Raw genomic sequence first — 27,232 nt, forward strand, 5'->3', positions numbered from 1 at the left:
ATTGGCTTAGCTGTCTTCAAAGCAGAGCGCAGGAATTCCAAGGAGGTAGACTGGACCAAGGTGTGAATCACGTGAGAAAGGTTGGGCTTGCTGGTGACTTGGTCCCAGAAAGCCCTTGACACTTATTTTGGTATGATTATATCAATGGGGTTCCTGCACCTGGGAGTTTGGTTGTTTGTGTGGGTGTCCTGGAGAGGAAAGGCCTGGGAGATGAATCATCCATAGGTTGGAGTCTCTGAACAGGGGCTTATAGAAAGGAAAATTTTTGAACATCCTCATCATGGAGAAAGTCTTATTTATGGTGTTAGTGAAGTACTGCTGTATAAAGGGCAGTGGGCTTGGGGTCAGAGGTCTTTTGGATCAAGCCGTAGTTTTGCCACTTATTAACTAACACCTGGAAGTCTTATCCTCTCTGGGACTCGGCTCCTCACCTGTTAAATGAAGGTATTGGACTTGACCCCTGTTACAGTTCTTCTCCAATGAGGTTAAGGCTCACTGCCAGGGGTTTATGGGGTGTGTGTGCTCACATGCACACTGTCTGTCCGTTTGCCTGTCTGTAAGGGGGTAGGAAATCTGGACAGGAAGCATGAAGAAGGCAGACTGGACTTCCTGCTGGAATATTCGCTGAGCCAGTCAGAGCAATTCCTTTCACTGGACTCTGTGGGACCAGTCTTCATACCTGAGATTGTCTGCTTAGTGTAAGGTCTAAATGTGGTAATACAAATGAATTGGCCATTACGAGCAAGACAAATCCTGATAATGCAGTTAGGAACTGTCAGAGGAATCCCCCAAGAAACAAGAGCAAAGCTGGCAGGGGCAGCCTCTTTCCAAATGTTTCATCTAACAGAAGGGAAACCTTTGCCCGATGTAATACTGGGGGCAGGGTCTGAAGGAGCCTTCCCCATCACTTCAAATTGCTGGACTGGAACAGTTTTTTTGCTTTGTATTTTCAAAGGAAAGCTATTTGCACTCATCCTGTAGGTACACTGTAGTTCTTTAACACTGTTTTGACAAGCAGGGAAGTTTTCTGTAAGAACGATCATGAAAATGCGTACAGATTTGGGCTATTGTAGGAAGACAGTCTTCAATTAAAATTTTAAAACAGCAGAAATAAACACTTGTTTTTATCAAAATCACTAGGTTTGGCGTGGACTGTGGTTTGGGGAGACTTAACGTGGGGGTTAGAGGTCCTTTGATTCTCTTTGGTCAGAGGTCTTTTGGATCAAGCCCTAGCTTTTCCACTTATTAACTAACACCTGGAAGTCTTATTCTCTCTGGGAGGATCAGAGAATCAGAGACCACAGCCAATGGGATTCAGGTCTCCCTGCCTCTATTTTCCCCAAGGTCATTTGCACTCCCCTGCCACCACCCGGAGTCCAACAACCACATTCAGCACACTCCCTGACATAGACATATCCCATTTGGGTGGGTAGCTAGAACTGATATGAAGACTTTCTACCTCAAATTCAACATCGCAAGGTGATCTGTTGGTACAGAGAATATTTCAACATAACCTAACAGATATCAAATAGCTTTCTTCTTCATTGATAAGTCCCACAGTGGGGTCTGTCATCAATGACCACCAGGGCAGATGGCATAACCTAGTGACGAAGGGTGCAGGTTCCAGGGTCAAGAACACCTGGTCTTCCATCATGCCCTGCCCTTCTCATGTGGCCTCTGACAAGTTAAGCACTGTCTCTAAGCCTAAGCTTTAACTGTGAAAATAGTGATAATTTATGATACTAACCATGCTGTTGTAGTAATTCAATAAGATAATATCTACAAAGAGTTCAGGGTAGTGCTTAACAGAATAATCATCCAACCAATGTCAGATATTAATGTGACTGCTATTGTTGTTATTGTTGTTAACTTAGTCTTTCTCACTCTTTGTTTTCTTCCTGGGATATGAAAGGGTTTTAGTAGCTGATCTGAAGATTCCTTCATCTCTCTGTGGTTTATTAAATTATTGATGTAATATATTGACTATATTATACAAGTATTTTAAAAGAATTGACATAAACATAATCTTAACAAATCACTCTGCCCTTTATACATATATTGCATAGAGATGAAAACTTTCTAAGGAATCTGTCTATGTATTCAGAAGAAAATATTGGAAACTCTACAACTTTTTTTTATATCATTTAGGAAATCCATGGTACATTTTTTTCCAAAAGATCTCTTGTTGATTTACATGAAAGGAATAAAGGGGGAAATTTTTGTCTATTTTAATTTTCTGTTTTCAGGTTGAGTAGAAATAATATATTTTATCTTGTACCATCTTTCAAAAATCTGAACATTTTTAGCCAGATCTTATAGCTGTTTACATGTTATACTGAAATATAATATTGACTAAGCTGACATATTTATTAAAACGCAACCAAGGAATAAAGGGTATTGTTTTGGTATATAAATCAAAAATAATACAGCAACTGGTCTTTCAGTGATTAAAGCTGCCTTCCCCTTTAATAACTCTCCTAAGAAACAGGAAATGTAATTTCCCTACACCTTTCCTGGGGCTCTCCAATCAGCTAGGTCCTCTGGGGGTTCCCTACTGTATATTCCTTCATCAACATGGAGTCCCCAAGGGGCCCACACACACTCTGTTAAAATTAGCTGAGTTCCACATTAGTGACAGGAGCTGAGTATTCCTCAGAGGGGTACACAGTTGTATGGTGCTGCTTCCTGTTTGAGCAAAATCATATCTTTAATTGCAGAGAATTTTTTTCATTACCTGTTAATTGATAAATCATGCTTGCTCCTGCTGCTGGAGCTGGTGTAGCAGACCTGATCGGGAGGCAGCCTCGGGCCCAGCCCCCATTGTCCTTCCACCCAGAACAAAAAGGGCAAGAAGCATCATGGCCAGAGAAAGAAAACAGGCAGGTTGATCCCTGGGCGGTAGCCTTGAGGAATTGCATTAAAACAAAACAAAGCCGACATATTTATTTATATTTATTTGTGTGTGTGTGTGTGTGTGTGTAAAATAGGCTGTTTAAAAGGCTTCCCTTTCCTTTCCCCCTCCTTTTGTCATTCTTGTCCTTTTATTCGTGTTTCTAATCTGGGTAGCAAGAGGCCACTGTCTTGGGAAGAACAGTAAAAATCCTGAGTATAGTGAAATAATTTAGCTGATAATTCCCTACTGTATAATTTTCTACGCTTCCTGCTAGCTGACCTTGTGGGCTCCTGTCAGGTTGCTAAGGGAAATCCAGCAGGACTCCAGCTCTGTGCCTTCACTTTTAAGAAGTATTACAGGGTAGAGTGGTGTGTTGGTTCCAGCTTAGTTATGGGGCTGTACCTTTAGTGTTTGATCAAATAGCATAAGCAGCACCTCCCCAACGCTCACCCGAATCTTCTCCTCCCACCCTTCTCTCGGTGATGGCTGTGAGATGGAGAAATTGCTGCAAACTGTTGAGCTGAAATCGGGAGCTTGATGGATGTCATCAAAATGTGGCTTGATCCCTTGGGGTGTGGCCGGGGGAGGAGGCTAGCCAAGCTGATGACATCTAATGGAATGTGGAGCCTTTTATCTCCAAGATGTCAATCTTCGTCCAGATCAGGGTTGAGTGAAAACCTGCAACCTTCACAATCAAGGCTGTTTTCAGAGTTGGAACACACAACCCCACCCCCACTCCTTACTGCCTCAGGTCCTCCTTCCAGAGGAAGCGCCAGGCTTTCTGGGGTAGATCAGGTGCAGTTGGGTCAGGCAGTGGAAGGCAGAGTAAGCAGATGGGGAAATTGTCTTTATTGTGATGTTCACAGACCAGGCAAAAGTTCCCTATTCATTATGAATGGGACGTAATACACCATTGATTTGTGTCCAAGTAATTCCCAGGTAATTATAGGCCATCGATCTAACTGAGCAGGAGCCATGGTGGTTGTGTTCTGCAAACCTCATGTTGCCTCACACCTGGTGACTGCAGTGCCACTGCATTCAAGATCTAGAACAGTTTCTCCCTTAAGCTTTCTTTGACATGGGGATGCATGGAGACTGTAGGATGGTTCCAGAAGCCTGTGAGAAGCTCGATGGACTCCAGGTGCAGTCTATGTGCAAGCCTTGCTCTTTAAAATTTCCTCTGAAGACATACAAGATATAAGGCATCTTCCTGCTTGTGGTAGCTGTTTATAGGCCGCCAGCAGTAAGACAGGAATTGCATCAGCTGGCTGGTTTTGTGTCTCAGCTGTCACCAAAAGAGTGTAGTAATATTCCTGATTAAATGTCATTACTCTGTGGCACAAAAATGGGAATACTGACATGATTTTGGATCTGTTCCTCTTAAAATTCAGCAGTAGTAGCAAATTATGTCTGCTATGGATTAAACACAGCTATTTTTGTGCTATAGTCTCTTGCAGGCTCAGAATTTTTATCAAGAAGTCTACACTTTATACCCATTGATTCCCTCAGGCATTTAACTGAAATGTTAAAAAAAAATCATAAGTAATAGAATGTTGGACAGTATTGTTCAATCAGCAGCTGCTGTCAACTCCAAATAAGGTGGTTAATGTCCCAGATTAAAATAAATTGATGGTAATAAAAGTTGATTTGGTAAAACTATAGTGTGAGAAAAGAAAGTTTGTTTTCAGATGTATTTGTTGCATATTTCTTTGCCTAATTATGGCGTATAGTCAGAGTACACCAATAAGGTTACTGTAGACACAGAATAGTGTCTGTTACCTAGGAAGAATTTATTAGCCCTTGTGTCATAATTATCTTTTAGTGGCTTATATTATCTATAACAGGCTGATAAATGTGGATGTAGGTGAAACTGAGAGGGAAAAAAAAGTGTAGCCTTAAAGAGTTTTAAGTCAATTTTGAGGAAATAGTCAGATTATTATTTCTCCCTGCCAGAATTAAGATTTGATCACTGCTAAATCTTATCTTTAAGAAAATAAACCCCCAAACCTGCTCATTTGTCGATTCCAATCCTTCAGCTGATTATAAGCTTGTAGCCAGATGGGAGCAAACAGGGGTAGTGAAGAGAGACATTTAACTCCTAACCACAAATGCACATAGAATCTATATTATGGCCATGTTAATACATTCATCTAGATTAGGATAATAAATTAGACTGTATTTGACATCATTGGTGGATGGCATTATTTATTAAACTCTGCCCAGAGACCTTAAAATGGAATATATGAAACTGCTTGCTCAATTACAGATGCACTGTCCACTAGCCGGGCATTTAGTACACAAGGTGGTGGTTTCACTAAGCAGTGCTTGTGAAACCTACAAATGCTACCTGTGTAAAGGGCCAATGAACCTTTTGCTTGGGGAATTCAGTGGATGCAATACGGGTATCCCACTGTTGAAGACAAGACTCTCCCACATTGGGGCAGACAGTAAAATTTATGCTCCTATTTGGCATCTGTGGGTTTCCTGATCGGGGCTTTGTCTCCTCCTCTTGCTGGATAAGTTGAAACATTGACAGGCAGCGTGTTCCTTTTTTCCCCTTTTATTACAGTAATTTATAAGATATTTTAGCTAACAGGAGAACGGCCCAAGGGGGCATTCTCATGTTAATTACCAAATGTGGGCTTGTCAAAATCAAATAGCTCCAGGAATAATGCAAGTAGCTCTGCATCATTATATTGTTTGGCCCTCAACCCAATATTAGCTACTTTTTTAAAATCTGGGTTCATTAGGCTTTTAAATTTAAAAGAGGAATCACTACCGGGGGCCTTCAGACGAATCTAAGGCACAGTCAGCAGCTCAAGAGTTTATTGTAAATGACATTAAAAAATAGTTTCATATAACATGCTCAGGGAAACATGAAACAAAACAAAACAAAAACCTGTGCCTGAGATTAAAGTATTTATTTTTTTACCTTTACTAGCGGACCGAAATTGAAGATGGTTTTTAATGTGATTATTTCAAAAGTGTGCAGTTGTTCATGTTTTATCATCAAACATCCTTCTATTTAATATGATCACGTTGATGGATTCAAAGAGATTTAAAAAGTTAAACCTTATAAAACACTGGTAGTAATAGACATAAAGTATGTGATATAGAGAAATGTAGTATTATTTGTTAAGGAACATAACCCCAAAGCTATTCAAATATTTGCAGTTTGTGATGAGGATCCTTTCTCCAGAAATTTTTCTTCAGTTCTTCCACAGTCCATGCCACCTCTCAAGGAGTTTCCCCATACATACGCTTTTCAGCCTTCCCTTGACAGTCATTTCCGCCCCCCCCCCCCCGACTTTGGGATATCCTCTCTCAAGCCTAGAATCTTATGTAGAAAGAAACTATGCTCTTGGCTGCATGCAAGAGTAAAAGTAGATAGAACTGGTGACAATGACAATGAAGGACATAGGTAAACAGCTGGTGATGTCAACAAGAAGTTAAAAGTAAGATTTGCTACGCTACACTACAATGTGGATAATCCTCTTGTGCATAATCAAGAGTTCACTATACATACAAGTGAGAATTACTTAGAGAAGTGTCAACTATTAAAATACTAGCTAGAGGCTATTACTACAGAGCCTGCATCAAATCCAAGCTTATATACTCAGCTCCTGGTGTTTACTGAGCAAGCATTTAGTCAACACTTACTATATACCAGGCTCTGTGCTAGACACTAGGAACATAAAGAAAGATTTAACACAGTGGTCTCTGTGGATATCACGTCAAATGAGGTGCTAAACGTGGAAATGAAAAGTTACGTCACGAGATGATGCTAGTCTTGTGGTGACTAGTGCCCACTGCAACACAGGCTACCTGGGAAGCTTAGGGGTGACTTTATTCAGAAGAGAATTCCCTAAAAAGACATTATAAGAATGAGCAAGAATTTGCATACCTAGAGAAGGATTTTCTCAAGAGTACCAAACTTCTTGTGGGGCTGGGTGTATGGAGGGTGAGCTGGAATGATCCAGTGGGGACAGAGAAGCAGAGCTTTCCAGACTGTCCTGTGCTTTGTGAGCTATCCCAACGATTTGGTTATATCTTGCATTACACAGGTTTTCTTGAGGAAATTAGAGAAGGAGGACAATATGTTCAAATTTCCTATAACTGGCTCGTTTGAGCTTTGGTGTGAACTGAGGGGTGATATTAGAAGCCAGGGGATCAGTAAGGAAGAATCTTCTCATTGTTTTTTGTTTTTTCCCCTCTGGTTGTCTTTGTTGCTGCCAGACTTTTGACAACACTCTTCCTTTTTTTCACAACCTTCCCTAATACTTCCCCCTCCCCCAAAAAAGTTTTTTTTTTAATTGAGTAGGATTTTTTAAAATTAATAAGCTTAATTTTTAGAGCAATTTTACACTTACAGAACTTAACCAAAAGTATAGAATTCCTTTGTAATCTCTCCCCACCCAAGTCTCACTTATTATTAATATTTTGCATTGGTATGGTACATTTGTTGTAATTTATAAGGCAATATTGATACATTAACTAAAATCTATAGTTCACCTTAGAATCCACTACTTATGTTGTACATTTCTATGGGTTTTGCCAAATGCATGATGCCATGTATTCATCATTATAGTGTCACACAGAATAGTGTCACTGATTTAAAATTCCTTTGTGGTTCACCTACACATTCTTCCATCCACCCCGGAACCCTAGTAGCCAATGATCTTTTTACTGCCTCCATAGTTTTGCCTTTGCCAGAATGTCAACTGATTGAAATCAAATAATTGGACTAGTCTGTTGCAATTGGCTTATCTCATTTCATAATTATGCATTTAAGTTCCTCTGTGTCTTTGTACAACTTGATAGTTCTTCCTTTTTTTGCTGCATAATATTCCACTATATTGTTGTATCACACTTGTTTGTCCATTCACCTATTGAAAGGCATCTTGATCGTTTCATATTTAGGCAGTTGTTAATAAAGCCACTATAAATATTCATGTGTATATATTGGGGTGTACATAAGTCTTAATCCCATTGAGGAAATACTTAGGAATACAATTGCTAAATTATATTTTAATATTATGTTTAGCTTTATAAAAATCTTCCAAACTATTTTCCAAAGTGGCTGTACCTTTTTGAATCCCTGCTAGCAATGAATGAGAATTCCTTTTGCTCTAGATCATTGTCAGCATTTGGTTTTATCAGTGTTTTAGAAATTGGCCATTCTAATAGGGATATGATGATATTTCATTTTCATTTGCCATTCATTAGTGACAAAGGGTGGAAGTTGAGCATCTTTTCATCTGATTATTTTCCATCCATATATTTATTTGGTGAAGACCCTGTTTGTATCATTTTCTTATGTTTTGAGTTGTCTTATTATTTGAATCTTATGATTTCTTTGTATATTTTGGGTCTAAATTCTTTACTTAGATGTGTGCTTACAAATATTTTCTCTGAGGCTGTAGTTGATCTTTCATTTTAATTTTCATAATATTATCTTTTGCAGAAGAAAAGTTTTAAACTTTGATAAGTTTTCAACTTATCAATTTGTTTTTCAAGGATCCTGATTTGGAGGTTGTATTTAAAACTCACTGTCAAAACCCAGATGCCTAGATTTTCTCCTGTATTATCTTATAGAAGTTTTATTTTTGCATTTTTACATTTAGACTATGATCCCTTTTGAGTTAATTTATCTGAAAGGTATGAAGTCTATGACTAGATTCATTCTTTTTTTTTGCATATTAATGTCCAGTTATTCTAGCACCATTTGTTAAAAGATGGAGACTTTTTCCCACTGTCAAAGATGAGTTGGTAAATTTGTTTAGATCCATTTCTGGGGTCTCTCTTCTGTAATCTGTTTGTCTGTTCTTTCATCAGAACCCACTATCTTGATTCTCTGAACTCATAGGAAGTCTTGAGGTCAGGAAGCATCAGTTTTCTGACTTTACTCTTCTTTAATATACTGTGGCTGTTTTGAGTCTTTTGCTTTTTCATATAAATTTTAGAATCATTTTGTCAATATCTACAAAGTAACATGCTAGAACTTTGATTGGGATTGTGTTAGATCTATACATCAACTTGGGAAGGATTGACTTCTTAAAAATACTGAATTTATCCATGAACATGGGATATCATTCTATTTATTTAAATATTTTAAAATTTCTCTCATCCAAGGGAGAGAAATGATAACTTATTTCATATTGATCCCATACATATTTATTTGTATCTAAGGATTTATATCTAAATCTACATTTAAATTTCAAATTTTTGATGTCAATATGAATGATGTACATTTTAATTTCAAGTTACAGTTGTTCATTATTTATATATAAGAAAGCAACTGACTTATAGTCTGACCTCTGTATCTGTGGATTCTGCTCTTGTGATTCAACCAACCTTGAATTGAAATTATTTTTTTTAAATATATCTATACTGAACATACACAGACTATTTTTTCTGACTCAACTTTTTGGACAGTTTGATTTCTTCCTTCATAATCTGTATAACCATATTTATTTTTCTTGTCTCATTGAGTATGGTGTTGAATAAGAATGTTAAGAAGGAACATCCTTGCCTTCTTCCAGTTCTTAGGGGGAAAGCTTCCAGTTTTTTTTATCATTATTATCGTGTTAGTTATAGGATTTTTATAGATATTCTTCATGAAATTGAGGAAGCTGCTCTCTATTCCTAGTTTGGTGAGAGTTTTCATCATGAATGAGCATTAGATTTTATCTAATGCTTTACCTGTCTGTATTGATTTGAGCATATGATTTTTCTCCTTTAGCCTGTTGACATGGGTTACATGAATATACATGATTTTCAAATGTTGAACTTGCCTGGAAAAATTTCACCTACTCACAGTGTAAATCTTGTGAACATTGTTGAGCTCGATTTGCTAATATTTTGTTAGGAATTTTTTGTGTCTATGTTTATGAGACATAGAAGACTGTCATTTTCTTTGTAATGCCTTTGTCTAGTTTTGGTATAAGAAAAATATTGGCATCATTAAGAATAAGTTGGAAAATCTCCATTATCTTATTTTCCATTAAGTCAGGAAATCTTTCCTCTGTTTCTGTTTTCTGAAACAGATTATAGAGGATTATTATCATTTGTTCCTTAAATGTTTGGTAGAATTCCCTATTCATTTTTCCATATAGGCATAGCAGAGACTAAATAAACCAGGTCTGTTTTGTGATTTTTGTTGTTGTTGTTGTTCTAAATTTATTTATTGTTTCCTTTTCAGGCACTATCATAAATTTACAAACATGCCTGTAGCTTATTGGTCCTCTTCAAATCATTCTGAATCTCATCTCTGTAGGCATTTTTTTTTTCCCAAAATGGTTTGTGTTAGTGGTTAGGCACGTTACTTAAATTCTCCTTTTTCTTCAGTGTCCTTTTTCAGCAAAAGGACTAGTAATAGTACCAAATTCATAGGGTTTTTGTTTTTTATTATTTGAATGTTAATTCATCTAAAGGACATAGAACTAGGCCTCACATACAGTAAGTGCTTAATGAAATGATACTCTTGCTATCATTAAAACTACTACTCTGCTAGAGAGTCTCCAGTCTTCTTTATCCCTCTGTATATCTTATTCCATCCCTACCACCTCCAGGTCAAAATCTAAACCCCTTTTTTTAGATTCAGCCTTCAAACACCTAGCCTTAATTGTATCCTATAAGGTCTTTCTCTCTATCCACACAGAAATCTCCTCTTCCTTTCAAATTGATTCCTCACCTCCCCCAACTGTTGCTGTGACTTTGTTTTTCCTCCCATGATTGCCCACCCTGCCCCCTTACTCACCGATGGTGCAGCACGTCTTTGTATTTGAAGTGTAGCTATGCAACATTTGTCAGTCGGGGCTTTATTAAAGTATTCCCTACCAATAATACAATCCCATAGTGTTTTTAGATCTGGAACAGATCTTATGAGTCACTTGGCCCAAATGAATAAACAAGTCCTAGAGAGGTCAGATGGCTTATCCAAGTTTACGCTGCTGGAGGCTATCAGAATAAGATGTCCTTTCTTACAGTGCCAAAAAATACAAGTGCAATAATTGCAATAGTTTAATTCTTTGAGCCTTTTTTTAAAAATTATGCTACAGTCCAAATATTTATTCATTACTATAGATGTTAGGCCTAAAATTTTCTCCTGATTTCCAAGATTTACCCTGTTGGGCTTATCTCCCATGTAGGAAAATTTTGAAGTCTAAAAAAGACCTCCATCCATTTGAAGAAACATTTCTAGAATGGTTGTGTGTCCTCTTCAGCCCTTTAATCGGCCCCAGAAGGTGACTATTCCTCATGAGTCACTTTATTTATTCCACAAGACAGAGCTGCTTCTTCAGTGGAATAAAGATTTTTAAATATTACACAGGTAAGGAGAAGGAAGTAAATATCTGTGTAACTAATTGAAACTACAGAGGGAATAGAAGAACAGAATGTAGTTATTAATAATCCCTCCATTTATGTGAAATGAACTATTCATTTGAGGAACTAGAACACAGAGTAGATATTGCTTCATTTAAATTGATAACATAGCTGTGTTGAATGCAAGTGTTAACAGCAACAGTCTGACTTCATTTATGAGTTTGCAGCCTACCAAGTTAAGAGCTGGGATTAGATGTTTTCTGGTCAGTTTAATTAGGAAACCTGATTCAGAGAATAGACAAAATTGCTTTGGTATTGCCATGCCATCAAATCCACTATCAAGTATTCAAAGTTATTTATTCTCATGAAATACCCTGAGGAAGTCTGTCCTTTTTCTTGAGGCTCTTCCTAAGATCTAAATTCCTAACTTTAAAATCTATAGGAAGACAAAAATTACATTTATGAGGGCCATTGAAAGAGAATACCATGCACAAATGTTCTGATATCAGAAGGCTTGCTACAACTAGAAATAGAACATAAGATGAAATATGCAATTTCCTAATTTCATACTCAGGTAATAGTCAAACACTTGCAAAATACAGGCTAATATCTGCATTAGAACTTTAAGTACCAACCACTACTGGATAACGACAGATTTGTTCCTTAGAAGTATTACCAAAACCACAGCTATTCCATACCTTTCTACTCATCATATTTAAAAAAGCAATTTTGAGGGGCTGGGGTTGTGGCTCAGAGTTAGAGCGTTTGCCTAGCATGTGTGAGGCACTGGGTTCGATCCTCAGCACCACATAAAATAAAATAAAGATATTGTATCCACCTATAACTAAAAATAAATATTAAAAAAAAATTAAAAAGTAAAATAAAAAAGCAATTTTGAAAACTAAGTTTATCTTGGAGAAGTTCCCTATAGAAAATTTGTGATATCATCTCTCTCTCTCTCTCTCTCTCTCTCTCTCTCTCTCTCTCACACACACACACACACACACACACTCACTCACACTCTTCTTATTGGTTTTGTCCAAATCTACTTTTTTGGTCAGTTTATCCCAATTACATGAAGCACCACACACTCATTTCAATGCCACATAACCAAAGAAATAACTGATGTCAATCTTACTAACTAGTAATTGAACTTATTTCTCTCTCTCTCTCTCTCCCTCTCTCTCTCTCTCTCTCTTTTTCATACACACACACACATACACACACACACACAAACACACAGAGTCTATTTTAAAAGATTCACTGGTTACTGTTTCTATTTAGGAAGAGAGATTGAACCACAAATTGAACATAAGGTATGTCTTGCTCTCTCTTAGTATTGAGCCACATTTTCTCAGTATCAATAGACTCCTTTGAAATTTATTGTTAATCAAACAATGCCACAAACTAAAAAATGTAAAAGGCCAAACTCTTGAGTTGAATCAGAGAGAGACCTCATTTCATTCAATCAATAAATTAGATAAATACTAAGACTAATGTTCAACAATGGATTATTGTCTGTCATATTCCCTTGTGGCTAGTTAAGATTCAGTTTTCATTGTAAATAAAAACAGAAGAAATCCCACCCCTCCCCTTAGGTATAAACTGCTAAATTTATGGGATCAAGTGTTGCATGGAGTGTGAATTCATGGAGATACTCTGGTTCATGCCAACTCTTTGATTTACTCATGGTAGACATATAATATCAACAAATTGAAGTCGTTTTTATATATACTATGCTCATAAATGATGTTCAGGAAATTTTGGTTGGATGTTTTAACATAATACCATAATAAAAATCCCATAAGCAATATAAAACTACCTGAGGTAGAACTACTTGTTATGATGCTAATCACTTGGACTTTATGTAACTCAAAACACTTGCACATACATCTTTCTAATTCCTGTGGTTTTAAAGTAGGAGCTTTGGAAGCTGCATTAACACAGAGGATGATATTTGACATAGATCTTTAATTTGTCTAGAGCTAAATATTTTTTGCTGATTTGATATGAATTAAAAGGACAGAATTTTTACTAGTGATGAGTGCTGAGAATTTGGTTGTCATTTATTACTTCCTATAATTGAAAATAAGACCAAAGGTGCTTAGCCAATGAGCACAATCTGTTCAACAAAAGTGAGGAAGAAAATATGAGAGTTAAGAAAAAGAGAAAGGAGAAAGAGTTCAGTACCATAACAGAAGCAGAAATATAAGATTGTTCTGAAATTAGTCTATACTTAAATCATGTACAAAGGCAGCCCCAATTTTCACCTTTTGGCATTTTGTCACTCTGCTTGTCAAAAATTGGTTGTATGTTTTTACCCATGTGTTATCTGTTTCCTGAAGCAAGGCCCATGTGGCTAGTAAGCTCAGATGAGAAAAAGAAGCTGGCCTGGAACTGGAAAGATATCAAAATTATGACTGTTATTTTAGTTATTCCCAACTCATCTCAACCCTGTTTTCCTGGGTCTTTCTACCTGTCGATGGGTACAGAAAGGGGAAGTGAGGGAAGAAAAACTAAGCTAGCTCTGATGAGAAGTCTCTAGAGATTCTTGCTCTCTTCACCCTCACCACTCAAAATTGAGGGCTGAGGATGTAGCTTAGTGGCAGTGCGCTTGCCTAGCATGCCCGAGGCCCTGGGTTCCAGCTCTAAAGTTTTTGGAAAATATTAATATTATTATTTAACAGAGTTATTTAAAGCGAGTAAGAAGGTTTCGTTGTTGCTGTTTTCCTCTGTGTGCTTACACCATTTTATTTTCATTTGTTTTATCTTACATGGAATCTTAGCTCAATATATTAGTCTCCAGTGATCCCACTGTGAATATGGAGAAATTATGATATACTGTACAGCAACTCACTTCTAATGTGGTCTGCAGGTAGATTTTTGAGGGAAGTAGTGTTTGTTTCTTCTGCTTCTTTGTCTTCAGTGAACCACAGTACAAATAATTATTAGTCATCTCTCTAACTATCATCAAATCCCAAGTCAAGGGAAATCTGGTTCAAATTGTTAACTGGTTGGTGAATGATTCATGCTTACAGTAGCACTCCATTAAGAATTAGGTACCCCTTAATCCCAGCAGCTCGGGAGGCTGAGGCAGGAGGATCACAAGTTCAAAGCCAGTCTCAGCAACTTAGAGAGGCCCTAACCAACTCAGAGAGACCCTGTCTCTAAATAAAATACAAAAAAAAAAAAAGGGCTGGGTATGTGGCTTAGTGGTTATCTGCTCCTGGGTTCAATCCCTAGTACTAAACAAACAAACAAACAAAAAAAAAACAGTAGGTTCTGTATCATTCTAAGTCATGTACTCTGTATTTGTTGGCACTAAATACCAAAGACTGAGTGTGTGTGAATTACACCTTCATGATAAAACCAAGCTTCATTTCCCATTCTTTAAGCTGGTCCTTATGTTTTTTTTTTCCTCCTTGGCATCTCAAATTTATCAGATTATCAGTTTCCATCTCTCTTTGAAGATTCCAGCCACTCATACTACAAGTTGTTTATTTTTCTCTGCAAGTCAACAGCAAAAAATTCTTTTTTTCTTCTTTTTTTCCTAATCAGGAGTTGTCTTTATACCAATCAGAGGAAGAAAACCTTCTCTATTAGATAAATTGAACTTCTGCTTCTTCAGTAATATTCCAACATTCTAGTCCACAATAAATGAGGATGAATGTTTATTGGAAATTCATTTTATATCTTGAACATATTCTAAAAATTACTTATGTCTTTGGTGGGATATGAAAGATTCCAGAGCTTAAATATAAGCTTGCTTTTAAATAAACACTAACATTTTCAGGTACATTAGTCAGAAAAATAGCATGTACTGGAAAACATGAAAATAGAAAGAATTCTAAGCTAGTCAAAGAATCTGAATGCCCATGGCAGTCTGTCCATCAAGAGTTACCTATTCAAATATTTTTCTGTACCCCACTTCAGGGATTCTAGTTATACATATACTAGGCTGCTTGAAATTTTCCCACAATTTGATCCTTTTAAGGGATTGATGATGGATGGATGGATAGATAGATGGATGGGTGGATCGATCTATCTATGCTGTGTTGCCCCCTCCTCACCCCCAGTATCTCACTGCAAGAGGAGCTGGAAATGACCACCTCCAGAAGCTGAAGAAGGGAGCCAGGGCATTTGTTCACAGATCAGTTTTCAGTTTGAAAGGGGCTGGTCTATTTATTATTAAATAGATACTGGGTTTAAGAATAAGAGAAAAAATAATTCTATTTCTTTTTTATTCCTTTGATTTTCATATCCATTAAAGTCCCCTTTGATATACTAACACGGCTGAATGAATCTACTCTGGACTGGAGGAAGACCAATCCTACATGTTTCCTAAGGTTTTGGTATTAGGTTTTGCTGGCGTTGTCAGAGATTTTCTGAAAGAGTTTAAGATTGGTGTTATTTTTTTTTTCTGTAAATGTTTGTTAGAATTTGCCAATAAAAACCATCTGAAAGTGGAGGAGCTGCCTGCCGCCTTTCCTTCCTAATGAATTCAATTTCCTTAATAAACAAAAGGTTGTTTCAATTTTCTTTTTTTGTTTTGTGTCAAATTTATTGGCATAAAGTTGTTCATAATATTTCCTTATTGGCCTGTAAATGTCAATAGAATCAATATGTGATACTCTTTCATTCATTTCTTCTTGATCAGTCCAGCTAAGCTCATCAGGTCTGTTGGTCTTTTCTAAAAATTGGCTTTTAATTTCATTATTTTTTCCCATGGTTGATTTTCTATTTCATTGGTTTCTATTTATTGTTTCATTGCTTATTCTGACTTTAGGTTTTATTTGCCTTTTTTCCCGCTTTTTTAAGTAAAACTACGTCCTTTGGTTTTTAGAATTTTTCTCCCTTTCTCATATAAGCTTTTCAATCTGCAAATTTCCTTTTCTCCTAAGGAATGCATTAGCTGTATCCCACACATTTTGAAATATTGAATTTCCAATGTCCTTCAGTTCAAAGCATATTCTAATTTCCCTTGTGATTTATTTTTGGACCCATGAATTATTTAGACGTATGCTTTTTAATTTCCAGATATTTGAAGTTTTCCTAGATATCTAATTGTTATTAATGCCTAATATAATTTCATGGTATTTGAGAGCCAAGTATGTTTTCAATTCTAAGTTTATTGACACTTGTTCTATGGGTGAACATATGGTCAATCTTGATGAATGTATCATGTGCACTTGAAAACAGTATGTATTCTGCAGATGTTGAGTATAATGTTCTGTAGCTATCAATTAGGTCAAGGTGGTTGAAAGTGTTAGATCATCTGTGTCTCTAGTGACTGGCAGGAGAGGGGAATCAGGTTGTCTATCCCTTGCTGAAGAGAGGTGTTCAAATAGTCACCTAAGATTAGAGACTGTCTGTATTAATTGCTAAGACAGGCAGTCACATATCATGTATGATTAAGGTTGTCTGTTTTTTTCCTTAGATTCTGTCAGTTTCTGCTTTATATATTGTGAAGCTTTTTTTAGGTATATAAATATTTCTGACTGTCATAGCTTCCTGATCAGTTGACCCATTTTTTATTGTCAAATATTCCTTTTTGTCTCTGGTAATATTTTCCTGATATCTGATATTAAGATCGCCACTCTAGTATTCTGATGTTTCATGTATTCATGGTATGTCTTCTTTCCACTCATTTCTTTTCAGCCTGTCTGTCTTTATATTTAATGTGTACTATATAGACAACTTGTAGTTAATGTTTCTACTATATTCATTATTCTGAAAATCTGCCTTTTAATTGGTGTTCAGTATATTGTAATTTAATATTATTACTGTGGTTAGATTTAGGCCTACCATTCTTATTTATTTGATCCTTGTTCTCCTTACTTTGTTTTTGTTTTTTGTTTTTCACAGTTTTCCCCCTTTCCTACCTTCTTTTGCATCATTTAAATATTTTTTTTTAGAATTTCATTTTATTTTTAGACCTTTTAGCGATTCTTTTCATTATTGTTTTAATTATTGTTCTATGGATTACAATATATATCCTCAACTTTTCACTTAAACACCTTTAACATTTACTTAGAGTGAATGTTTTTTGCATGTTTTACAATTTTATTAAAAATGCAGATATTTTGTAAACATACAAGTCTACCTGTGATACAGAATATCTGAATATTCAATAATTCCCACATGACAAGGTTGTACTTATTACTTTAAATAATCATAGGGTATGCCAAAGAAACTAAAAAAGAAAAACAATATTTTATGTCTATCAGATATTTACTAATTCTCCTGCTCTTCATTCTTTCCTGAGAATCTATGTTTTCATCTGGTGTAATTTCCCTTCATTATGAAGAAGTACTCCTAGTAGTTCAGTTCTGTGAAAAACGATTCTCTTATTTGCCTTCTGGAGGCCTTTTAATTTCACCTTGCTTCTTAAAGAGTACTTGTTACTGGATATAGAACAAAGTTGACCATTCTTTTGTTTTTCATTGCCTTAATGGTGTTTGTCCACTGTTTTCTGGGATCCATTGTTTCTACTGAGAAGTCAGAAATCATTCAAGTCACAGTTTTTTTTCGTGGGTTTTGGTTTCATTATTTGGTTTTTACGGGAGAGGTTATATACTTATTTCTTACTGCTTTTAAGATGTTACCTTTATCTTGGTTTTTAATTATTCAAACACAGTATGCTTATGTAGTTTTCTTGTACTTCTTATTTGGAGTAGATTTTTCCGTCTACGGAGCTGTGCCTTTCACTAAATTTGGGGTGTTTTAGTCATTATTTCTTGAACTATTATTTTTCCCTATTCTCTCACTTCACACCTTGGTATCACAGTTATGCAAGTGTTGATATTGACCAATGGGTACCTAAGGCTCTGTTAATTTCTGTTCTTCAAAATTAATTTCTGTTGATCTATTTTCACATTCATTGGCTTTTTCCTTTATCATATCCATTATTTTACAAGTTGTATTTTTCAGGTTTAAATTTTTCATTTGCTAAAAGAGATTATATTTTCCATTTTCTTGATGTGCCCAATAATTTTGAATTGTACCTCAGACATAGTGAATGTTATGTTATGGGTACTCTGGGTTCTGTTATATTCCTCCAAAGAGGATTGGTTTTTTTTATTTTAGTAAATGGGTAACTTGGTTGTACTCAAAACACAAACTATCTTTTGGAATATAACTTGAATGTCTGTTTAGTATTTTTTTTTCTTTTTGAATCCTAAACTGGGTTGCTTGTGGTCAATCCTGCACTTTAATGGCCCAGGAGTCAGCAGAAATTTGAAGAGAATTTATACAGAGGATCATTTTTTCTCTCTCCCTTCCACACTCTTTCCTTTCCAGGGTTTTCCCTTGCCCACTTAATTTTCAGTGGTCATGTGTGCCCTAAATCCTGTCCTGTGATTCTTCAGACCAAACATACTATAATTTTCTGTTAATGAATTAGTACCCAAATACATCTAAAAATCTGTATTAAACAAAAAAAATAGAAATTACTCTGGTGTTATTCCTATCTTTCAAGCTTCACTTCACAAGCTTCTTCAGATTCTGTCTGCTTTTATTCCTACACCAGTGCCTTCAGGTTAATTGATTTTTATATCTTGTCCAAAATTTATAGTTATTATCTGCGGGAGGTCTCATCTAGTAGGAGTTTATTCTGCCAATTCAAAGTGGAACATTTATCCCATATTTCTTAAAAATTAGTGTGTACAGTGATTCCAAAAAAAAGTAGGGTTTTAATGTATTCTAAAGAGCATATCAGCTGAGCTTCAGAGCTTGCATTTTGTTTGTATGAGTGTGTACACATGCGTGTACATGTGTGCATGTGTTTAAATAATTCCCAGAAAGTTTTTCAGTTAGAATGTCTCTCAACCCCAGTGCAACCAGTTGTTTAATTCTAAGTAGCGCGCACACACACACACACACACACACACACAAAAAGCCAGTTTCTCATTCTAGCACACTTCCCCCAAACAGTCCCTTTTCTTATTCTCACTCCGGATTCTCTCCCGAGGGCAGTTCAGAGGGCTCCAGAATCATTTTGCATGACTTCCAAATGATGCCACTGATTCACCATTTTCTTCTTCATGGAGTGCCTAAAATTGTTAGCAGCTGGATTCTGCAATGTTCTGGTGCCACTGGAGAACATCACAGTGTCTCATCTCTTCAGTCTTGCCCTTGGGTCACCTTGGTCACTCACTGAAAGATATGGAATTAAAATGTAGCTATATTTAAGTTTCCTACCGCATTGACTATTAAGGAGTATAGGCCCGGACGGTTAGGGCATCACTTCGATTACTCTGACAGAGGATGTGAGGCAGAACTCTTTGCAAACCCTCTGAAACCAGGCTGTGCTTCAAAACAATCTGTGGCTATCTAGGCACCATCCAGGCACTCAGCAGCCCCATCTCTCCCAAGCCCCACTCACTTGGGAACAGAAGGAGATCTGGGATTAAACATTCATCTCTGAATGCAAATTTTCAGTGTTTTAGTACCTCCATTCTCTCAAGTATCTGTTCGAGACTGTAGTCCAGGGAACATAGCTACTTCAAGGGAATGCAATGTGAATTAATGATATGAAAATAGAAAGTCCTGTAAGCCACTGATAAAACAGATCTGGAATTGTATATGTTGCTCTTACTTATTACAGGAGAGATTTTGCAATACTTATGAACAGCAAAGTCCCTGATTCATGGTCTGCAGTAGGTGTAAGAACCAGCTAATGAAATGTGTCATTGATTTCCTTTTTCTGTCTTTTTTGACCCTCTGTTAAATGTAAAGGGGAAAAGAGGTACATTAAATTCCAATTCTAATAATAGGCCTCAATGGGAACCAAGTGACTAAAACAATGGCAAGAGAGACCTTCCTGCAGTAGGATTTGCTTTGAACCTAAATGAAGACTGTCGTGATCATGTTATTTAGTGAAATGCAGTCATGGAAAAAAGTTATGACTTCTGGTTAGACCTCAAGGAACAAGTGTCACATCTCCAAATCATGTTCACAGGTAGCTTCACCCTCTGCGAAAGTCCTGAATGGTTTAAAAGGCAGTACATTAGAGAACTGCAGACTTTAGATTTGCAGTTAGGTAGCAAGTATAGATGCCTTCAGTTTCTAATTCTTCTCTCTTGCATTGGCATATCTTTGAGTTTACTATTTGTGCATTACCAGGGCATCAGCAAGAGGAAGCAAATTTATCAAGGAACATAATGTGCAGAGGAAGAATGAACAAGCATTTAAATTTTTTTTAGCAAAAGGAAAAGAGTAAAATTTCACACACATTTTCTGAAGCAGTAGATAACATTTTCAATGTGAACTTCCATGATGTCATTGAAGTATTTCTGAAGAACCAGAGTACTTGTAATTAATTGTATTAATCATGAAGACTAAATTTATTCTCAGCTTCCATAGTGCATTAAGGGTAGAGATGTTTACCCAAGAAGAGAGCTAACATGGCACTCTTCTATACGGATGTAATTTTCACTTGACAGAGTGTGTATTTGTATGGTAGGTGTTTGCTTTTCATTTACCCACTTAAGAGTTTTTTCATCCTTTTGGAAATGTATTGATTTATTTTGTGAAGTGAAAAGAGAAAGGAAAGGGAAGGACCATGATTTGTGATAAGTGTACTTCTGAGCTAGATACTTATTTATCCCCCCTACCATTCTATCCTCTTCATTTCTTATCAATTAGTCTTCCTATATTGTGAAACACAAACATCTAAGATCTCATTCACCTCACAACATGTCAGCAAATTATAACAGCTGGCTTTTTGAAATACATAGACCTTGATTTTTCCCAATTTTTACTCTCAGAGAATTGCATTTTGACCTCCCTTATCAAAAGTGTGGAGCAGGGTAGGCACACGGAATCTCTTGGTGTAAAAGCGACACCCCCCTCTCCAGCAGGACTGCGGTGCAGGAAGCAGGCAGGAGAGCTTTGCCCCGTGGACATCCATAGCCCATCTTGCCAAAGGATAAATAAAGGGCATTCATTCATCAGCTTTCAAGCTGCCACCCTCTTTTTTTTTTCTTCCCCCAGCCCCCACCTCTCTCTGAAATGGGGAGGAGGGAGGTTCTGATTATTTTTGCCTATTTCTAACAGAGCTAGGCATGAACAATTAAATTGAGGGCTTCCCTGTGGTCTGTGAATAACAGTGCACAGTGCTAACCATAAGGGCACAAAAGCAGACAACAACAACAACAAAAAGGCCTTTTAAAATTTTTTGTTTACCCTTCAGGACACTGTTTACCTTATCACTGAAGGGGAAGTGATCATCTCTTCTCTTTTGGAAATTGTGCTGGGTTGATTCTCTAGCTCTGAGTCACAAACTGTCCAGTGATAAAGTGGGTATGTCAGCCTGGGGCTAGGGATTTATAGAAGGCCCTGCTCTCTCCCCGCCCCCAACACCAAGGCTGTGTGTGTGTGTGTGTGTTGTGTCTCCATTCCTCCACTGTCTGTCCCTCCATTTACCTGTCCGTCTCCGTCTCAGGTTTGTGCTCTCTCTCCGGGGCACTCTCACTTCCTGCGTCTCTCCCAAGCTCTCATTCCCTTTTCCTTGATTTTTCTGTCAAACCTTTTTCTTTTCTCGCTCTCAACCAGAATGATTTTTTTCCCCTTTTTTCCCTCTCTAAATTTACTTCACAGCAGATTGTCTTGTAGTAAATCACCAAAAACCCAAATAGCACTAAAGCATTCTGATACAACATTAGCATTTGCTTAACAAGCACAAGATAAACATTAAACAAAGAACTGCATTTCTTTATTAGAGGCTGCAAGATACATAATCCATGAGCACAAGAAACATGGGACCCAGTGGATATGCAGATGTGTGTTATTTCATTGGCGCTGGGCGGCCTTGTTAGAAAAGGTTTTCATCTGAAGGCTTGGGGGTGGATGGTTGACTGTCCCTGGTGGGGCTGTAACTAGATACAGAGACTGTTGCAAGCTAGGCTGGGCTCCCTGGTGGACCTGCTGATTGGACAGCCTGAGGAAAACTTGGGAAGCATCGGGAAGTGAACTCAATCACCTTGGGGATGATAGGGTAGAACCAGATGAAGGCATTTGACTTCTTTTGTAACTCCCACTAAGGACAGATTGCCAGTGCGATCCAGCCTCCATAACTGCAAATCAGGCTCTTTCCCCTATGCCGATTTCATTAGAATGGCCAGCATGGTGCAAAGAGGAAAAAAAAAAAAAAAAGGTTAGACACAGTAATTTTACAGGCAGGCGGGTACAAAAAAAATCTGCATAATTAAGCAGTCAAGGCTGCTAATAGGGGAGTTTATATGCTCTGGGACCAGGCAAGGGCAGCACATATGGATATAGCACTGGATATTAAATCTACGGCATGCAGACTTACTTCAGGGCCCTCAGAGAAAAGGCTAATTATAGAGAGAGGAATTGTGTTTACTGGTCTGTCTTGGGCAAAGATGGTGAAAGAAGTGCAACCAAGTTTTGCAGTTAGACATGAACAGGCTGTTAATAGAGATATCAAAATATGTGCTTGTGGCTGTTTCATACCTAATCAACACAAAATTATAGATTCTGCGGACACTCCCCCGACCCCACATTGTCTACCATAGACAAAACGCTTGGAGTTAAGTTTCACACTTCAAGTGTATGCAGAACATCACGCCATGCACGGGATAGGAGAGTATTTATTATTAAATGGCCACAATTTAATCTCGCCTGTGCTCTTTATCATCAATAAATTTTATTTAGCCGTTTAACTAGCCCTGTTTAAAAATGTCAGTGCTTCTGGGCATGAGCTCGCAGTCAGCACTTAAATATAAATGGAGAGTGTGAGTGGAAGTTGCAGTGGGCAAGGAGAAGCCTTCGAGAGAGGGCGTGTTTCTGGAAGGGGCTCCGATGGGATGGACATTAACATTTCATAATGCAGATCAAAGGTAAAAAGAAAACCCACAGGCCCCTTTGTCAGGGGCCCCTAACGACTGCCTCATCCATGAGCTGAGATGATTTCTTCAGATTATTAAAGAGATTCATTTCATATTTGTATGTATGTATGCATATATGTATGCATGCCCTTATTTATTTATTTAATTCCATACAAAGAACATTTTCTGAAGAGGACAGGAGAGAGTGGGCCGTTCGCCCCAGGCTGGATGTGCCAAGGCATGCCGGGTTGTTTCAGGGGACCAGAGCCTCCTGCAGACTTCCTTTCCAGAGAAGCAGTCTGGACCCTTTGTCCTTTAGGGAGGCTTCCCATGGAAAACAGCAGCCCTCTCCTAATGCAGATTTGCGGCCATGGGTTCAGGCCATTTGTGAGCCTGTCAGGCATTCCGTTACTTCGCCATGACAAGGAGGGCCAAGAAGAATCCCACCGCCTCGTCTCAAGATGCATTAAAACCTAGGGCTTATGAAAGTAAACAGCAGCTGATCAGCCAGATATTGGGTCAGGCTTGCCTGACATCTGTGCTCTTCTTAGAGGCAGGGAATTCAGTGCTAATGAGAAGACCCAAGCCTGTGCCTCAGAAAGCAGTTGCAGAGGCTAATGAACAGGCAGTTTAGCCCCTGGAGAAGAGGGAGAGCCCCCTGTGGCACACAGGGTGCTGGGTACCTATTTCTTGTCCATGCATTGTTCACCGACTGACCAGGGGTGTCAGAAATCACAGCACCTGGTTAAGAGGGTAAAGTCTGGGGAGACTCATATATTGCAGGCACCCAATGCTGATGTTTCATGCTGAATTTTTTAAATGTATTTTTCTCCAGCAACCATTAATTGATCCCCAGAATCATTAAAAATTCAGCGACTTCTAATATTTTCTCATTTCTAGAGGCCAAAATGAGGTGGCATTCGAAAGAAAGACAGTTTGGATTGTCCACAGATTAGTAGGAACAGTGTGGTGTGAGTAGCTTTCAAGGACTTATTAAGACCATTCTTTTTTATCCCCTTCTCTCTACTGGAGACTTTAATATGTAAGACAAAGGAAAACTTGCAGGACTAAGGAGGACAAAGTAGAGGTCAATACTTAGAAAATGGTAGCAACTAAATGCAGAATACACAGGGCAGGACCTGGTCACCATTTGTATGCTTGTCAAGAGAGCACTACCAGGCAGTAAGTAGATCCTACCAGAAAAAGGGAAAGCATCATTATTTGTTACATAGAAATAAATGTAAGGGCTAAACACACAGGTGCTTTTACTTTTTAGCTTTTGAGCTGGTCAAAGGTCGGAAAGCTGGACAAGAGGCATGTCTCAGGCAGAAGAATGGTATGGATTTGAGAAGATCTCTTTGACCACAGGTTGAATTATTTGGGGTTACAAAGAAGAATCAACCTCCTACTCCCACGCAGTCCATGGGTGGACTAAAAATCCCTCAAAACATAGCGGTTCCACCAAAACATTTCCCTCGTTCTCTCTTCTTGGATCTTTCCTTCCATTCATTCATTCAACCAAAAAAACAATCTTCAGTTGTCTTGAGAACAAGTTTAGTAAGTGATAAAGAGGATGATCAAGTAGAAATGTATCTTGCAGAGGGAGCAAGATCCATAGTTGTATTATGGGGAGAAGCTGATATGTTCCCCAAGAACCCTACAGTGTATGGTAGAAAGTCAAAGGTGAAATAGAGTGAGGGAGGGCTACTTGGCTGGGGACGAGGGCCCGAGGAACAGCAGATAGTGTGAGAGCTCTTCTCCACGTAATCTGTGCTTCCTCCCCATTTCTGAGCTAATTCTCTATGGCATCCCAACAAATGCACTGGCGGTTTAGCTAAACGTTACTCCCTAACCACCCTGCCCCCCAACACACACAGGACACACAATATTGGGAAGAAGAGAAGGAGAAAGAAGGAGGGGAAATAGCCATTGCCACTATGGCATTGCTCGGAGAGGAGGGAGTTTTCAAAAGTGGATAATTGAACAGCATTAACATCTTCTGGGTATTGTTTTAAAGTTTATCATTACCCTATGCTGAGATCGCCTCATAAATGTCTGTGTTAAGTTTAAAAACTAACAATAAGTCTCTGCTGGATTTGCCCAAATCATCCCACACGTCCAGTGCGGCTTATTTTGGGGTTCAGGTGGACTGAAAGGTGGCCAGGTCCGCCAGTTCTAAAGGCCATTCGGTGGCAGCCTCAGTGTTCCTGCCCTTGGAGCTACTATCTCAGCTCTGTCTCTCAAGTCCTACAAAACCCCAAACTGCCTTGGGGCAGCTCACAGAATGGACCATAGAGGAGGAGACCACTGCTAAGCACTTGTGCCCTCTCCTCTTTGTTCTATCTAAATACAATAAAACCAGTGCCTTTCTGCCCATGGCCTCTGGCTTCTTCTCCCCTTTGCCCCCCTCTCTCTTTCCTATGTGGAGGGGAAGAGGAAAACCACAGCAGAACAAAATCAGTCAGTGAATTTTAAGATTAAAAACATGAAAAAAAATATTTCAACAACTAGAGCAAACATTTGCTTCATGCTTCCTATCAAAAATAACCAACACTGACTGAGTAGTCACTATGGATCAGCATTGTGCTACATACGTGAAATGCATTCTTTCAATTGAATCTCACTTCTATACCCTGTGACATGGGTCCATACCTCCATCGGTAGACTATCCAGCTAAGGCAACATTAAATAACCTCTATGAGGTGACTCAGCTTGTTAGTGGCAGGTTGGGTACCACCCACTGAGTGATTCCGAAGTCTGAGTTCTTAAAACTACTCCACCATGTGATGTGGGAGGACAGGCTTTGGGGATAATGCTTCTGATGGATTTTTTTTTATAAATACTGTCTTCTGCCCACTACAATGGAAGTCAGTTTATGCCTAAAGATGTCTGTGTGCTAATGTGCAGACCATGTGTACCAGGAATGTGTCTCCCACTGTGAAACAACTTTTATGATGGTAGGAAAAAAAAATGACAGAATACAAAATTGTACCCAGTAGCAATGGTCCAATTGCTTTGAGAACTCAAACTCTTAGATTAGAATCGGAGGATTCTGTTTTTTATGTATTTTTTAAAAAAACAGATATAGCAGTTGACCGTTCAGTTTCTAAGTATTCATCAGAAATTAATATGTAAGCATACACAAGCAGGCTTAATTGCATTTGTGACCTGCTTTCTTATATATTTGGAAGGGTAGAGATGAAAATGGAGAACACACAGTAGATGTATTTTACTGTCAGAGTGGAACTTTACAATCGTACCAGGGGACCTTTTGGTAATGTTTGTAATGTGCTGCTATTGTGATTTAGGAAAGAAAAATGCTACTGCTGGGCTTTATTTTCAACCATTTTTTTTAAACATCAATTAATGCAATCAAATGTAGTACAGGGAAATCTAATTTTTTATTTACATTTCTGGAGGCCAGGGAGGGTTTGTTTGTTTTTAACTCCAATCATTTGAGCTGTACAGTATATGGTTTTCTTGGTATTTTCCAAATCAACTCAGTAAGTTATATTTAACGGTCTATGTGAAACTCTCCACATGAGGAAGGGAAAACAGCCTTGTAACTGGTACCATTTGTTGGGAAACAAATGATTCTTCCTTGTTTCACACAGTTTGAAAATCATGACTTTTTGGGATTTTTAGAAACAGATTTTGTTAATAAGATGAATCATATCAATCTTTTTACCCATAACAGCAAAACTGAAATGTGTTATTTCTTCATGAATTAGTCAGATTCTTGAATGCCAAGTTTTGAACTAAATCTTGATGAATTAAAAAAAATAACAGCAACAAAGAGAATGTCATATTTTTTATTTTAATCAAACTTTAAAAGGACATTAAAATAGATTCTTAAGAAATCAGAAAGGCCAAGCTGAAATATATTTTTCTAGTCTCTCTCCCTACTGCTAGTCACTGCCTTAACTAAACGCACATTATCAGTCCAAGCTGCTAGATGGCCCCTTATCTTCCTAGCAGAGGAACCCAGCAAATAAGTATTGTAGATGACTTAACTAAAAACTTGGCTCCAAACTGAAATTCAAGTATATTTCTTCCCCCTAATCTGAAGCAGGAAAGCAGGTTTGAGCCCAGCTTCATCAGGAACTACCCATATAACCTTTGAGTAAATCAGCTGGGCTCTTCCTGGGACTCAGGTTACTCTTCC

General features: G+C 37.8%; 1 protein-coding gene across 2 annotated transcripts in view; it reads left to right on the plus strand.

Annotated features, from left to right (window-relative positions):
* The window catches only part of Znf521 (zinc finger protein 521), a 240,016-nt gene that overhangs the window by 170,391 nt on the left and 42,393 nt on the right, over window positions 1–27,232 (plus strand). The gene's annotated exons all lie outside the window — the stretch shown is intronic.

Source organism: Marmota marmota, unplaced genomic scaffold (genome assembly GCF_001458135.2).
Source record: "Marmota marmota marmota unplaced genomic scaffold, marMar, whole genome shotgun sequence".
In the NCBI taxonomy this organism is placed as follows: Eukaryota; Metazoa; Chordata; class Mammalia; order Rodentia; family Sciuridae; genus Marmota; species Marmota marmota.